This window comes from Vulpes vulpes, chromosome X (assembly GCF_048418805.1).
Source record: "Vulpes vulpes isolate BD-2025 chromosome X, VulVul3, whole genome shotgun sequence".
In the NCBI taxonomy this organism is placed as follows: Eukaryota; Metazoa; Chordata; class Mammalia; order Carnivora; family Canidae; genus Vulpes; species Vulpes vulpes.
The window spans coordinates 31,873,457-31,887,620 of NC_132796.1; the positions used below are offsets into that span (position 1 = coordinate 31,873,457).

Here is a 14,164-nt window from a genome sequence, read left to right on the forward strand (position 1 = left end):
GAGATACAAATCAAAAGCACAATGAAATATTACTTCACACCTGTTAGAATGGCTAAAATCATAAAAACAAGAAATAACAAGTGTTGGTGAAGGTTTAAAGAAAAGAGAACACTTGTACAATGTTGGTAGGAATATAAATTGGGTAGCTGCTATGGAGAACAGTATGGAGGTTTCTCTAAACATTAAAAATAAAACTACCATATGATCCAGCATGTTGTTATTATTTATGATGGTCAAGACATAGAAATAACCTAAGTGTCTATTAATGAATGAATGTATAAAGAAAATGTAGTATACAAGCATGCCTCAGAGATAGTGTAGGTTCAGTTCCAAACCATTACAATAAAGCAAGTATTGCAATAAATTGAATTGAATTAATTTCTTGGTTTCCTAGTGCATGTAAATGTTTGTGTTTACATTATACTATAAAGTGTGCAATAGCATTATGTCTAAAAAATGTAAATACATTAATTTTAAAATACTTTATTGCTAAAAATTAAAGAATAAAAATAAAAGCACCTTATTGTTAAAAAATGCTAAGCATCATCTGAGCTTTCAGTGAAGTTGTAATCTTTTTTGCTAGTGGAACATCCTGCCTTGTTGTTGATGGCTGCTAATTGATCAGGGTAGTGGTTGCTGAAGGAAGGATTGGTTGTGGCAATTTCTTAAAATAAGACAACAACAAAGTTTGCCACATCTTCCTTTCATGAATGATTTCTCTGTAGCATGTGATGCTATTTGATAGCATTTTACCCATGATAGAACTTATTTCAAAATTGGGAGTCAGTCCTATCAAACCCTGTCTCTGTTTTATCAACTAAATTTATGTAATATTCTTTTTTTTTTCCATTTCAACAATCTTCACAGTATCTTCACCAGAATTTGATTTTATCTCAAGAAACCATTTTCTGGAGTGCCTGGGTGGCTTGGTCAGTTAAGCGTCTGCCTTTGGCTCAGGTCATGATCCTGGGGTCCTGGGATTGAGCCCCACATTGGGCTCCCTGCTCAGTGGGGATTCTGCTTCTCCCTCTCCCTCTGCTGCTCCCCTTGCTTGTGCTCTCTCTCTCTCTCTCTCTCTGTGTCAAATCAATCAATCTTTAAAAAAAGAAAGAAAGAAAAGAAAAAAAGAAACCACTTTCTTTGCTCATCCATAAAAAGCAACACCTCAGGGCACCTGGGTGTTTCAGTTGGTTGAATATCTGAGTCTTGATCTTAGCTCAGATCTTGATCTCAGGGTCATGAGTTCAAGCCCCACATTGGGCTTCATGCTGGGTATGGAGCCTACTTTAAAAAAAAAAAAAGCAACTCCTCATCCATTAAAGTATCATCATGAGATTGCAGCAATTCAGTCCCATTTTCAGGCTCCAATTCTAATTCTAGTTCTCTTGCTTTTTCCAACACATCTAGCTACTTCCGCCACTGAAGTATTGAACCCCTCAAAATCATCCATGAGGGTTGGAATCAGCTTCTTCCAAACTCCTGTTAATATTGATATTTGACCTCTTCCCATGAATCACAAATATTGTTTCTAGAATGGTAAATTCCTTATAAAAGATTTATTTTGTCAAGATCCAATAGAGGAATCATAATCTATGGCAAATAATAGCCTTACAAAATGTATTTCTTAAATAATAAAGCTTGAAAGTCAAAATTACTCCCTGATCCATGGACCACAGACTGGATATTATGTTAGCAGGCACCAGAACAACACTAATCTTATACATCTCCATCAGAGCTCTTGAGTGACCAAGTGCATTAGAATGAAAAGTAATACTTTGAAAGGAATCTTTTTTTCTGAATCGTACATATCAACGGTGGGCTTAGTAAACCATGTTGTAAACAGATGTGCTGTCGTCATCTGGACTTTGTTCCATTTATAGAGCTGAGGCAGAGTAGATTTAGCATGATTCTTAAGGACCCTATGATTTTTGGAATGGTAAATGAACACTGGCTTCAACTTAGTCACCAGCTGTATTAGCCCCTAATAAGAGAGTTAGCCTGCCTTTTAAGCTTTGAGGTCAGGCATTGACTTCTTCTCTCTAGCTATGAAAGTCCTAGATGGCATCTTATTCCAAAATAAGGTTGTTTTTAATACATTGAAAATCTGTTGTTTAGTGTAGCCACCGTTTCTAATTATTTTAACTAGATCTTCTGAATAACTTGCTGCAGCTTCTGCATCAGCACTTGCTGCTTCACCTTATGCTTTTATGCTCAGAGATGGCTTCTTTCCTTAAACCCCATGAACCAACCTCTGCAAGTTTCCAACTTTTCTTCTGCAGCTTTCTCACCTTTCAGCCTTCATAGAACTGAAGAGTTAGGGCCTTGCTCTGGATTAGGCCTTGGCTTAAGGGAATATTATGGCTGGTTCAATCTTCTATCCAGACAACTAAAACTTTCTCCATATCAGCAAGAAGGCAGTTCCACTTTCCTACCATCATGTATTCACTGGAGGAGCACTTTTAATTTTTCAAGAACTTTCCCTTTGCATTCACAACTTGACTAACTGGCACACAAGGCCTAGCTTTTGGCCTATCTTGGCTTTTGGCAGGCCTTCCTCACTAAATGTAATCATTTCTAGCTTTCGGTTTAAAGTGAGAAATGTATGGCTCTTCCTTCACTTGAACACTTAATGGCCATTGTAGGGTTATTAATTGGCCCAATTTCTTTTTTTTCCACGTTTTTATTTAAATTCTAGTTAGTTAATATAAAATGTAATATTAGTTTCAGGTATAGAATTTAGTGATTCATCACTTGCATTAAACACCCAGTGCTCATCGCAAGTACTTTCCTTAATCCCTATCACCTACTTAACCCATCCTGCCTCCCATCTCCCCTCTGGTAACCATCAGTTTGTTCTTTATAGTTAAGAGCCTGTCTCTTGTTTTTCCTCTCTTTTTTCCCCTTCTAATGTTTGTTTTCTTTCTTAAATTCTATATATGAGTAAAATCATATAGTATTTATCTTTCTCTAACTTATTTTGCTTAGCATAATACTCTCCAGCTCCATCCACATTGTCGAAAATGGGAAAATTTCATTCTTTTTTTATATTTGGCCCAATTTCAAGACTGTTGTGTCTTAGGGAATAGTGAAGCCGTGGAGAAGGAAAGGAATGGGAGAACTGCCAATCAGTGGAGGAGTCAGAACACACATTTATTCAGTTCACCATCTTATATGGTTGAAGGTGCCCCCAAACAATGACAACTGTAGCATTAAAGATCACTGACCACAGATCACCGTAACAAATTCAACAGTAATGAACAAGTTTGAAATATTGTGAGAATTACCAAAAATGTGACACAGACACAAAATGAGCAAATGCTGTTGGAAAAATGATGCCAAAAGACTTGCTCCATGCAAGATTGCCACAGACTTTCAGTTGTAAAAAACACAATTATCTGTGAAGCACAATAAAGCAAGGCACAATAAAATGAGGTATGTCTGTATTTATATTTGTATTTGTATTTATATTTATTTAGTTATTGTAACATTCGGCTCATGAAATTATGGAGACCGGCAAGTCCCAAGGTCTGCATTTGACAAACTGGAGACCCAGGAGAGTCAATGATGTAGCTTCAGTCAGAGGGCCAATAGGCTTAATGCCTAGGAAAAGCTAATGTTTCAGTTTGAATTCAAAAGCAAGAAAAATTGACCCTTACTCAAAGTAGGGTCAGCCCTTTTGTCCTATCCAGGCTTTCAACTGAATGGATGAAGTTTACCCACATTGACTAGGAATAGGGAGAGCAGGAATCTGCTTTACTCAGTCTGTCAATTCAGATGTTCAACTTATCCAGAAATACCCTCACAAGCATACTCAGAATATTTGACCAAATCCCGGGTACTCCTCGGCCCCATCCAGTTGACACAAAATTAACCATCACCTAAGTCCTTTGTCCTATATATGTATTATAAATAATCTTTCCCAATCTGCAGCTTTTCTTTTCATTTTTAATTTTAATTAAAGTCTATGTGTCTCTCATAAATAAATAAATGTTTTTATGCAATTTTAAGTGATAACTTTTTCAACTTTTTATTTTCCAATTGTTCATCATTTATTAGTATAGAATACAATTAATTTTTGTGTATTGATCTTGTATACTGTAACGTTTTATTTGTAGATATAGTTTTAGTAGCTTTTAGAACTAATTCCTTAGAGTTATACATAAATCATCTTGTCTTTCAATAAAGAGAGTTTAACTTCTTTCTTTCCAATCTGGGTGCCTTTTCCCCTTCTCTTAGTTTGTTTAACTGAATACTATATCCTAGAAATATTGATTAGGAGTGATGAGAGCAGACTGCTTTCCTTGTTTGTGGTCTTAGGGGAAAGTGCCCAATATTTCACGATTAAAAATAATGTTAGCTGGAGTAGCTCTATCAAGTTTATGGTGTTGCCTTCTGCTTTCTGTTTGCTGAAAGTTTTTATCATAAATGTACATTAAATTATGTGAAATGTTTATATGTATCTATTGAGATGGTCTCATTTTTCTTCATTATTCTGTTATTATCCTGTATTAAACTGATTGATAATTGGATATTATATCAATCAACCTAGCATTCCTGAGTTTAACCCTAATTGTACATATGTATTATTCTTTGAGCCATGGCTTATTTATAAGTGTACTATTTAATTTTCCGAATTTGGAGGACTACAGATAGCTTTTTGTTGTTGACTTCAATTTAATTCCATTGTAGTCAGAGAACATGTGTTTGATTTAATGTTTTTCAAAATTAATTGAAATTCCTTTCATGCATTAGTATATAGTCTAAGTGAATGAATCATGTACACTTGAAAAGAATATGTATTCTGTTGGGTGAAGTATTCTATAAACATCAATTAGGTCAAATTTGTTGATAGATTTGATTAGGTCTTATATATCTATTAATTTTCTACCTCCCTGTTTTATTCATTACTGAGAAAAAATTGTTTTATAATCTTTGGAGCACCTGGGTGGCTCAGTCAGTATTCTTGGCTGCATATTTTTCCCATTTAGCACATTGAATGTATCATGCCATTCCTTTCTGGGCCTGCCAAGTCTCTGTGGACAGGTCTGCTGCTAGCCTTATGTGTCTACCCTTGTAGATTAAGGACCTCGTGTCCCGAGCTACTTTCAGGATTTTCTCTTTATCTTTGAAATTTACAATTATAGGTGTTGACCTATTTTTATTGATTTTGAGGGGGGTTCTCTGTGCCTCCTGGACTTGAATGCCTGTTTTCTTCCCCAGATTAGGGAAGGTCTCAGCTATAATTTGTACAAATAAACCTTCTGCTTATCTCTCTGTCTCTTCATCTTCTGGGACCCCTATTATACAGATGTTATTTTTCTTCATGGAATCCCTGAGTTCTCAAAGTCTCTCTTCATGATCAATAATTGTATTTCTCTCTTTTCAGCTTCATTATTTTCCATCATTTTATCTTCTGTATCACTGACTCTCTCTTCTGCTTCATTAATCCTTGTTTTTAGAGCCTTCATCTGGGACTGCATCTCGGTAATAGCACTTTAAATTTTGGCCTGACTAGATTTTAGTTCTTTTATTTCTACAGTAAGATATTCCCTACTGTCTTCTATGCTTTTTTCAGGCCCAACTAGTATCTTTATACTTGTTGTAAATTCTAGTTCAGACATCTTATTTAAATCCTTATTGATTAAATCCCTGCAGTGAGTATTCTTACCTCCTGTTCTTTCTTTTTGGGTGAATTTCTCCATCTCATCATTTTGCCCAGAAAAGAAGAGAAGAAAGAGAAAAGACAACGATAACAACAACAACAGAAAAAAAAAAAAAAACAGAAAAAATAACAACAAAACAAAATAAGAAAAAAATTAAACAAGAAACATGACAGAACAAAACAAAAACTATACCCTGGGTGTGTTTTGGTATGCTTGTTAAAAGAAACTAAATCCCAAAATAGGAAGGACAAAAAATTTATATATATATATGTGTGTGTGTGTATATATATATATATATAGTGTGTGTGTATGTGTGTATATACAAAGTATGTGTATATACATCTGTACACAAATATAAAGTAAAATATGAAAGGATACCAAAAGTTTTATATTTTTTTTAAAAGAATAAAGAAAGAATTGAAAAAAATAAGAAAAGAGCTTTAAAAATACTGGCAGATTACAGAATAAAAAAAAAAAAAAAAAAAAACAAGAATGCTATGTACTGTTTTCCCCAGGACCTGAAGCTTTGCTGTTCTGTGTGATCAGTAAACTTGGTGCTAGCCAATTGTTCCTTCTGCCCTTCTGGGGAGGCACCTGTTTTGCTGATTCTCAGGTGCCCTGGCCCTTGTGGAAATACACTGCCCTTGCCAGGAGGCCAGGCTCAGTGTAAGAGGCTATGTGATACTGTTTTTCTCCCTGAAGACTTTAAGCACCAATGGGCAGGATGAAAAAGGTGACACCCAGCTCTCTAGCCCCAGAGCTGAAAGTTTGTACCTCCCATTCTTTAGTGAGCCCTCACAGAAAAGCAGTCAATCACTCTTGTCTCCCTGGTTTCCATCTGAACTCTGTCTTTGCCCAGCCTGTGACCAAGCATTTTTATCTCAGGCACAAGACTGAGTTTTAAGACTTCAAATTTTATGGACTTCTGTAGCACAGACCCAGGTTGTTCCTCCTGGGAGAGGGTGGGGAGTCTTGCCATGTTTCTGCTTTTTGCTGGACTCCTACCAGGAGAGAGTTTGCATAATTGTGGAGCAGTTTTGCAGTTTATAGCAACACAGAGCAGATAGCCTGCGCCTAGACTGGCTGTTTTCAGCTGGCTTCTCCAATCTGATACCTGGGAACTCTGCCACACTCAGGCACCCCTGTTCTTCTTGTGACCCTGGAGATCCTGAGCCCATGCTATCCCACCTGGGATTCTGCCCCACTTTGCCACCGGAGCACCTTTAAGTCAAGGACATCCCCCACTGTACCAGATTTCGAAAAGTTCTGATTTTGTGCTCCATTGCTTATAATACTTTGCAGTAGCCTCCTTAAACCAGCTCCCTCCCCATTGCTGTATCCTCATATATATCGCCACAGATTCAAGTCTCCTTACCTCCTACCTCCCAAAAAGTGGTTGCTCTTCTATTTGTAAAATTGCAGCATTTCTTTTCTCAGATCTCTGATTGATTTTGCAGGTGTTTAGAGTGATTTGATAACTGCCTAGCTGAATTCCAGGGACCAGATCAACTTAGGGCCCCCTACTCCTCCACCATCTTAAGTCCTCCCCAAAAGACATTTCCATGTATAACATCTTTATGGATAGAAGTTGAACCCTCACATATTGCTGATAGAAATATAAAAGATGCAGACACTTTAGAAAACAGATTAGAGGGGTATCTGGGTGGCTCATTCAGTTAAGCATCTAATTCTTGATTTTGGCTCAGGTCATGATCTCAGGGTCATGGGATCGAGCCCCACATCAGGCTCCTTGCTTAGCTTGGAGTCTGCCTGACATTTTCTGTCTCCCTCTCCCTTTGCCCCTTCTCCTGTTCTCTCTTTCTCTGTCTCTCAAATAAATAAAACCTTTTAAAAAAAGAAAGAAAACAGATTAGATTAGAAGTTTCTTATAGAGTTGAATATGTGCTTAACATATGCCACAGCAATATCAATGAAGTATCTGCCCAGGAGAAATTAAAACATTCTTTTAAATTTGTATGTGACTCTTCACAGCAGCAATATTCCCAACAGCCTAAAAGTAAAAACAACTCAAATGTCTATCAGCTGGTAAATAAACAGAAGTGTTACATCCGTACAGTAGAATATTATTCAGCAATAAATAATAAAATGAAGTATATGTTGCAACATGGATGAACCTCAAAAACATTTTGCCCAGTGAAATACAAAACAATACACTTTGTATGCTTCCATTTATATTAAATGTCTAGAAAAGGCAAATTTGTAGAATAGATCAATGTTTGCCAGGGGCTGCGGGCAGTATAACAGAGTGACTGTAGTGGGGGGAGAGTAGTTATGAATTGTCCTAAAATTAGATTGTGATGTTTAGGGGCACCTGGTTCAGTGGTTGAACATCTGCCTTTGGCTCAGGGCGTGATTCCAGAGTCCCGGGATCGAGTCCCACATTGGGCTTCCCGCCGGGAGCCTGCTTCTCCCTCTGGCTATGTCTCTGCTTCTCTCTGTGTCTCTCAGGAATAAATAAATAAAATATTTTAAAAATAATAATAAAATAAAATTAGATTGTGATGTTTAGTTGCACAACTCAACAAATATATTAAAAATCATTGAATTGGGTGATGCCAGGGCCACTAGTAGAAGCACCCTCTGTGAAGGCTTATCCCTCCACAGAAATACCCATTGAGTGGAAACATTTGGGAGCCTGGGGAGAGTGATAGAATGAATGATTCACTATAAATCTTTTTGATACATTTTGATTTCTAATTCTTACATATATTACTGCTTCTAAAACTTAACACAAGGGACACCTGGGTGGCTCAGCAGTTGAGCGTCTGCCTTTGGCCCAGGGCATGATCCTGGAGACCTGTGATTGAGTCCCACATTGGGCTCCCTGCATGGAGCCTGCTTCTCCCTCTGCCTGTGTCTCTGCCTGCCTCTCTCTGTGTCTCTCATGAATAAACAAGTAAAATCTTCAAAAAAGAAATAAATAAAACTTAACACAAACAAATTCATTTTTTCAGGGACGTCATAGGTACAGGTGACCCTTTTAAGAAACTAACTGTGACCTGAAAGCAAAGAGAGCAGCTGGTTTGTAATACTTATGAGGATCAGGGACCTGTGTGTTTAGTGAACACCAGGCATGAAATAAGTCCTTCCCCGCTGGATGTAACAGAGAAGAGTATGGGCTCTGGGTCTGAACACCTGGAAGGGATGTGCAAACACCACTAATAAGCCTGTCATTTAAAAAATATATAAAAATAAAAAAATTTTAAAGCCTGTCATTTTTTAATAAAATAGGGATAAAGAGACTCATCCCACAGAACTACTGCTTAAATGAAATCACTTATGTAATGTGGGTTATATTGCTCAAGGAATTGAGATGACAGCAGAGCAGATAATATGCAGTTTATCCCCTTCTGAGGCCAGATGATTCTAACCCTACCACTTACCAGCTGCTGTCTCAGAAAATGAGGATACTCTGAACCCAATTTCTTATATTTACAGTATGGAGGATCCATACTTCACAAGGTTTATGTGACAACACATCTGGAAAGCCTCACATATAGCATGCACTAATAACACCGAGTATTCAAAAAAAGAGGAAAACTGATGGATTTAACTTTGAGTGAGACTAAAAACTGCCTTCTCTTTGTAGTCCTCTTGTATTTGTTAGATTAGCCCTACATAAAGGAATAGCAACATACACACATATCTGTAAGATCTGAGACAAATCAGAAAGAGCAAAGCAGAGAAGCAAGCAGAGAAGAAATAAAGTAAAAAGACTAAATTTGACTAAATAGAATAAAATGTCAATAGCATTTCCTGCAAACTGAACTCAAAGAACCATAATCCTCATTTTTAAGGAAGTATTGAAGCACAGTCATGGGGAAATGTGGATGTAATTATTGTTTACCTTAACTTCGTTATATTTTTCTAAATGCTTCAAAGCCATTTGGTGGCTTTGAAAAGTCACTCATGCATCTTTGTCTATAAGATACAAAGCCTGTAAATTTTTTACTTTTATTTTTGCCACAAATGGCAGAGAGGAAACACAATATTTTGAGTATTTTTCTCAGATAGATAGCACTAGGGATTACAGGGGCAACCATTTCATCTGGTTAAATAAGAATGGACTGAGAAAGAGGCAGAGTTCTGAAAGGGGAACATAAAAGAAAATTATACAAATACATGTCTATCATTTACTTTGGAAATCTTTTTTTTTTTTTAACTGGGACATAATTTCTTTCTACACATAGCCATGAAAATTAAAAAGAAAAAAAAAAAGGTAAATCTTCACCACATCCTGAAGGAACAATCCAGAGGCCACAGTGAGGTCAGGAACAGGTTGATTTGGGGATATACTGGGAGTGTATCTAAGTGGCCATTCAGTCTGGAAATAAGATAATGGTCAAGGTGGGGACAGCCCCTGTCTGTGTGTTCAAATATCTCAATCCTTTCTCTAAATGTTAACTGCCCTGGGATTGAGGCTGGTTGTGCCATACACTCTCTACATTCTTTCTAGTGATTTTATCCAGTCACAGTGCTTCCTTTGGGTATATTTTCAAGCTTGACTTCCCATCTGAGCTCCAGATTTATTATTTTTTTTCTTTCTTTCTTTCTATCTATCTATCTATCTATCTATCTATCTATCATCTATCTATTTATGAGAGACAGACAGAGAGAGAGACAGAGAGAGAGAGGCAGAGACACAGGCAGAGGGAGAAGCAGGCTCCATGCAGGGAGCTGGACATGGGACTCGATCCCTGGACTCCAGGATCATGCCCAGGGCTGAAGACAGGCGCTAAACTGCTGAGACACCCAGGGATCCCCTGGATTCATTTTTTTCCAGCTACCTGAATGACGGTTCTATTTGGATATCTAATAGGCATCTTAGATTTTACATGATATGCCTTCCCACCCTTCTACCCTAGATGTGCCCCTGGCAAAAGCCCCCAAATTAATAAAAAGCACTATTGTCAACCCAGATATTCAAGTCCAAACATCAGAACCTGGATTATTTTCCTCATTTCTCATTCTTCACCTCTGATCCATGAATAAATCTTGATTCATCCAAATCCAACTACAATGTGTGTCATCCTCCATTTATCAGCCTCCCCTCCAATTCAGCCACCAGTATCTCTCACTGGACTACCTATCATATCTCCTGCCTGGCCTCCCACCTTCAACTCTTCCCCACCCCCTACATTCTTCAAAGCAGCCAGACTCATTGACTGAACTTTAAAGGGGATTTATTCTACTTCATATTCAATATCACAAATTTGAGCTTCACCCTTGACCGTGTATTCTTCAGCCCTTCTTATAAGGCAATGTTGGTTTTCTGGTACCACATTACTTTGATGGAAGAAAGGGTACAACTGAAGGGAAAAAAAAAATTTAGATGTTTGGTAAGGGCAATATGCTTGTCCAGCATGGTGACTTACAAACTCACTCCCCTGTCTGTGGGAAAGTTGAGCCAAAGACTCAGTTACATTGTCAATTTTGCCCAGAGTAGCTTGTCAGAGATACTCTGCCAAGCTGGCTTCTGGGGTCTCTGTCATGCTACCCATTTGATGTTAACAAACATTAACATTTGTGTATACTAGTAAACTAAAAATTATCAAGTAAAATGTAAAAATCCTTTATTTTAATCTCTGCCCAGTCCCAATCCCCCCACTTTATCCAGAGGCAACCCCAATTGTGACTGTCAGGTCATGTTTTTATATTTTTACCATGCACAGGTTCTCACATTCACCATGGCTCCAACGCACTCCATCCCACCCCCATTCCACCCTACCCCTATATTCCCACATCATTTATAAGGGGAAGATTGATTTTGTCTTTTCCAGGGTCCCAAGAAGTACCTTTTCCCTCCATCTTCAGAGATTCTAAGGTGGATCGGGTTGGGTGGGTGGAGAGACTCCTGAATACCTGTTGTAAAACTTAAAAGGTGAAGGGTTTGCGCAGGAATCAACCAGAGACCTTTTTTTTTTTAAGTTTTGAACCAAATAACTTTATTGAAACCAAGCAACTTTTTATTTATTTATTTATTTATTTATTTATTTATTTATTTATGGCAGAACTGGAAGAAAACAACCCGAACGTTCTACGTTCTGCCAAGGCAATACTGCAACAGGCACGCTCGGCAGGGTGCCCCGGGGAAGTGCCCCTGGGCCCTGCCTGGGGGAGGGGTCAGTCCCAGGTCAGTTCTCTTTGTGGCTGTCGCGCAGGGTGAGCCTGTCGAACAGGTACTCAGCCAGGCCGGCTTCCGGGGCCCCCATGCTGCAGAGGCTGGTGACGTGGCCTCCCAGCTCTTCGATGGCCTTGACTTGCTCGCGGAGGTAGTGGGCGTCCAGGAAGTCGCAGAGCTGGGCGTCGTTCCTGTCGGTGGCCAGCTGGTGCAGGTCGAGCAGGCTCTGGCTGACGCTCTTCTCCAGGTGCAGGGCGCACTCCATGGCCCTCAGGCCGCTCTCCCAGTCGTCGCGGTCGGGCTTCTTGATGTCGCGCAGACGGAGGCGGCCCCCGCGCTGGTTCTGCAGCTCCATCAGCATCTCGGCGTGCTGGGTCTCCTCGCGGGCCTGGCGCTGGAAGCAGCGGGCGAAGTTCCTCAGGGCCACGTCGTCGCGGTCGAAGTAGAAGGCCATGGACTGGTAGACGTAGGAGGCGTACAGCTCCAGGCTGATCTGGCTGTTGACGGCGGCCTCGCAGTCGGGGTGGTAGTTCTGGCGGACCTGGGAGATGGGCGCCGTGGCCATGGCTGGCGGCCCGGGCAGCGGGGCGACGGCGACCACGGTGCGAAGACAGGCTCGGAGACTCAGAGAGCCTTGTGGCGTCGCCTGCGATGCGATGCGATGCGATGCGATGCCACGTGGCAGGAGTGAAGTCCGTTAAAGTCCGTTATTGTGGAGGGGGGAGGTGGAATCCGTTAGGTGAGGAGGCGTGGTCACAACGCAGGGGCGGGGCGAGGTGAGGGGGCAGAGCGTGCTCGGCGGGGGGCGGGGCGCGGGGCCACACCCAACTGCTCAACCACTGAGACACCCAGGTGTCTCACAAACTTCATTTTTTTTTTTAAGATTTAATTTATTTATTCATGAGAAACACAGAGAGAGGCAGAGACACAGACAGAGGAGAAGCAGGCTCCATGCAGGAAGCCCAACATGGGACTCGATCCCGGGTCTCCAGGATTCCACCCTGGGCCTAAGGCGGCCGGGCACCAGGGCGAAGGTGACCGCGGTGCGAAGAGAGGGCTGCGGTGCCTCGGCGCCTTTTCAAAGTGCCTGGACGAGAGAGGCTGGAGGCAGGCAGGGTCCTGGGCGGGCGGCTCAAGAACTCTGTGCTGGATCCAGAAGATGCGTCTATTACTTGGGAGTTGGAGTGAGAATCGGTTAGGAATTACAGGGGGTCAGAGGGTAGGGGGCGGGGCCGGGGTGGGGCTGGGAGCGCGGGGCGGGGCTTGAGCGGGGCAGAGAATGAGCGCTATTGTGTGTTCCAAAGAGCTGGGTGACACAGTGCGACTCTGCTGAGCGTGTGGCCTATATAATATTTCTAAATGTTGCTCATGAATATAACTCAGCCATTCTGAGTTAATCACATGCATGGTTTCTTTGAACAATGCACTTGAATATTATCCTGATGAGATTGTTCATTAAATACAGTGCTTTCGTGGTATCATTGGAATATTTAATATCACAAAGTTTTCCTTGGATAGCAGCTATCCTCAGTGACTCGACATCCATAATAATGATACTTCTGATAGTCTCCTCACTCAGTTCCTAGACCTTATTGTTTCAGGGACTTCCACGTCTCTCCTATTTATGATCACATTCTGTCTTTTCTGACAGCAGAGCTATACCTCCAATTTCTCAGCAAACCTTTCCACCTCTTAATCTTCCAAATCTTCCACTCTTTTTGCACTTGTTCTTCACTCCCTTTATTCTCTTTCATTTCTTAATCTTTTAGCACAATCCTAGTAACACATTCCTTTTGTCCTGTCTGGCCCCCAATATGGACAGCTTCAGGGATCTCTTCACTGACATCCTAGATTTGCTCGTCCCCTCTCATCTGGCTCTCCCTTCCTCCTGGGTAAATGCAGATTTCTCTTTTCTCTTGCAGAAAACAAAAGTTTTAGGTGCATTTTTAGAGAAAGCACTGCTAACCATGTGGATGGATGTATTCCTCCTTCAGGCCTCATCTGTACTTTCACTGCCACTCAGGAAGTCTTTTTTTTTTCATCTTTCAATTATGTTCTACAGATTATACTACTGATTTCAAATTGCCTTTTATTCATTCATTCAACAAATATTTATTGATTACCTAATATTGCCCAAGCACAAATATTTATTGATTACCTAATATTGCCAAGCACTGATTACCTAATATTGCCCAAGCACTGTATGCCACGATTTGGGCATACATTAGTAACAAAGAAGTGTCTGTTCGACTGGGATCTACATTCTATTAGAGAAGCAGACCAAACTAAACAACCATCTTTCCCCCCTCCCCTTATTGTCCCAAGCATATACATACAAGATAATACGTGTGTATATGTA

The 14,164-nt window shown here is 40.2% G+C and overlaps 1 pseudogene; it reads right to left on the reverse strand.

Annotated features, from left to right (window-relative positions):
- Nucleotides 1–11,696: 11,696 nt before the first annotated feature.
- Nucleotides 11,697–12,370, reverse strand: LOC140596185 (ferritin heavy chain pseudogene; annotated as a pseudogene).
- Nucleotides 12,371–14,164: the final 1,794 nt, after the last annotated feature.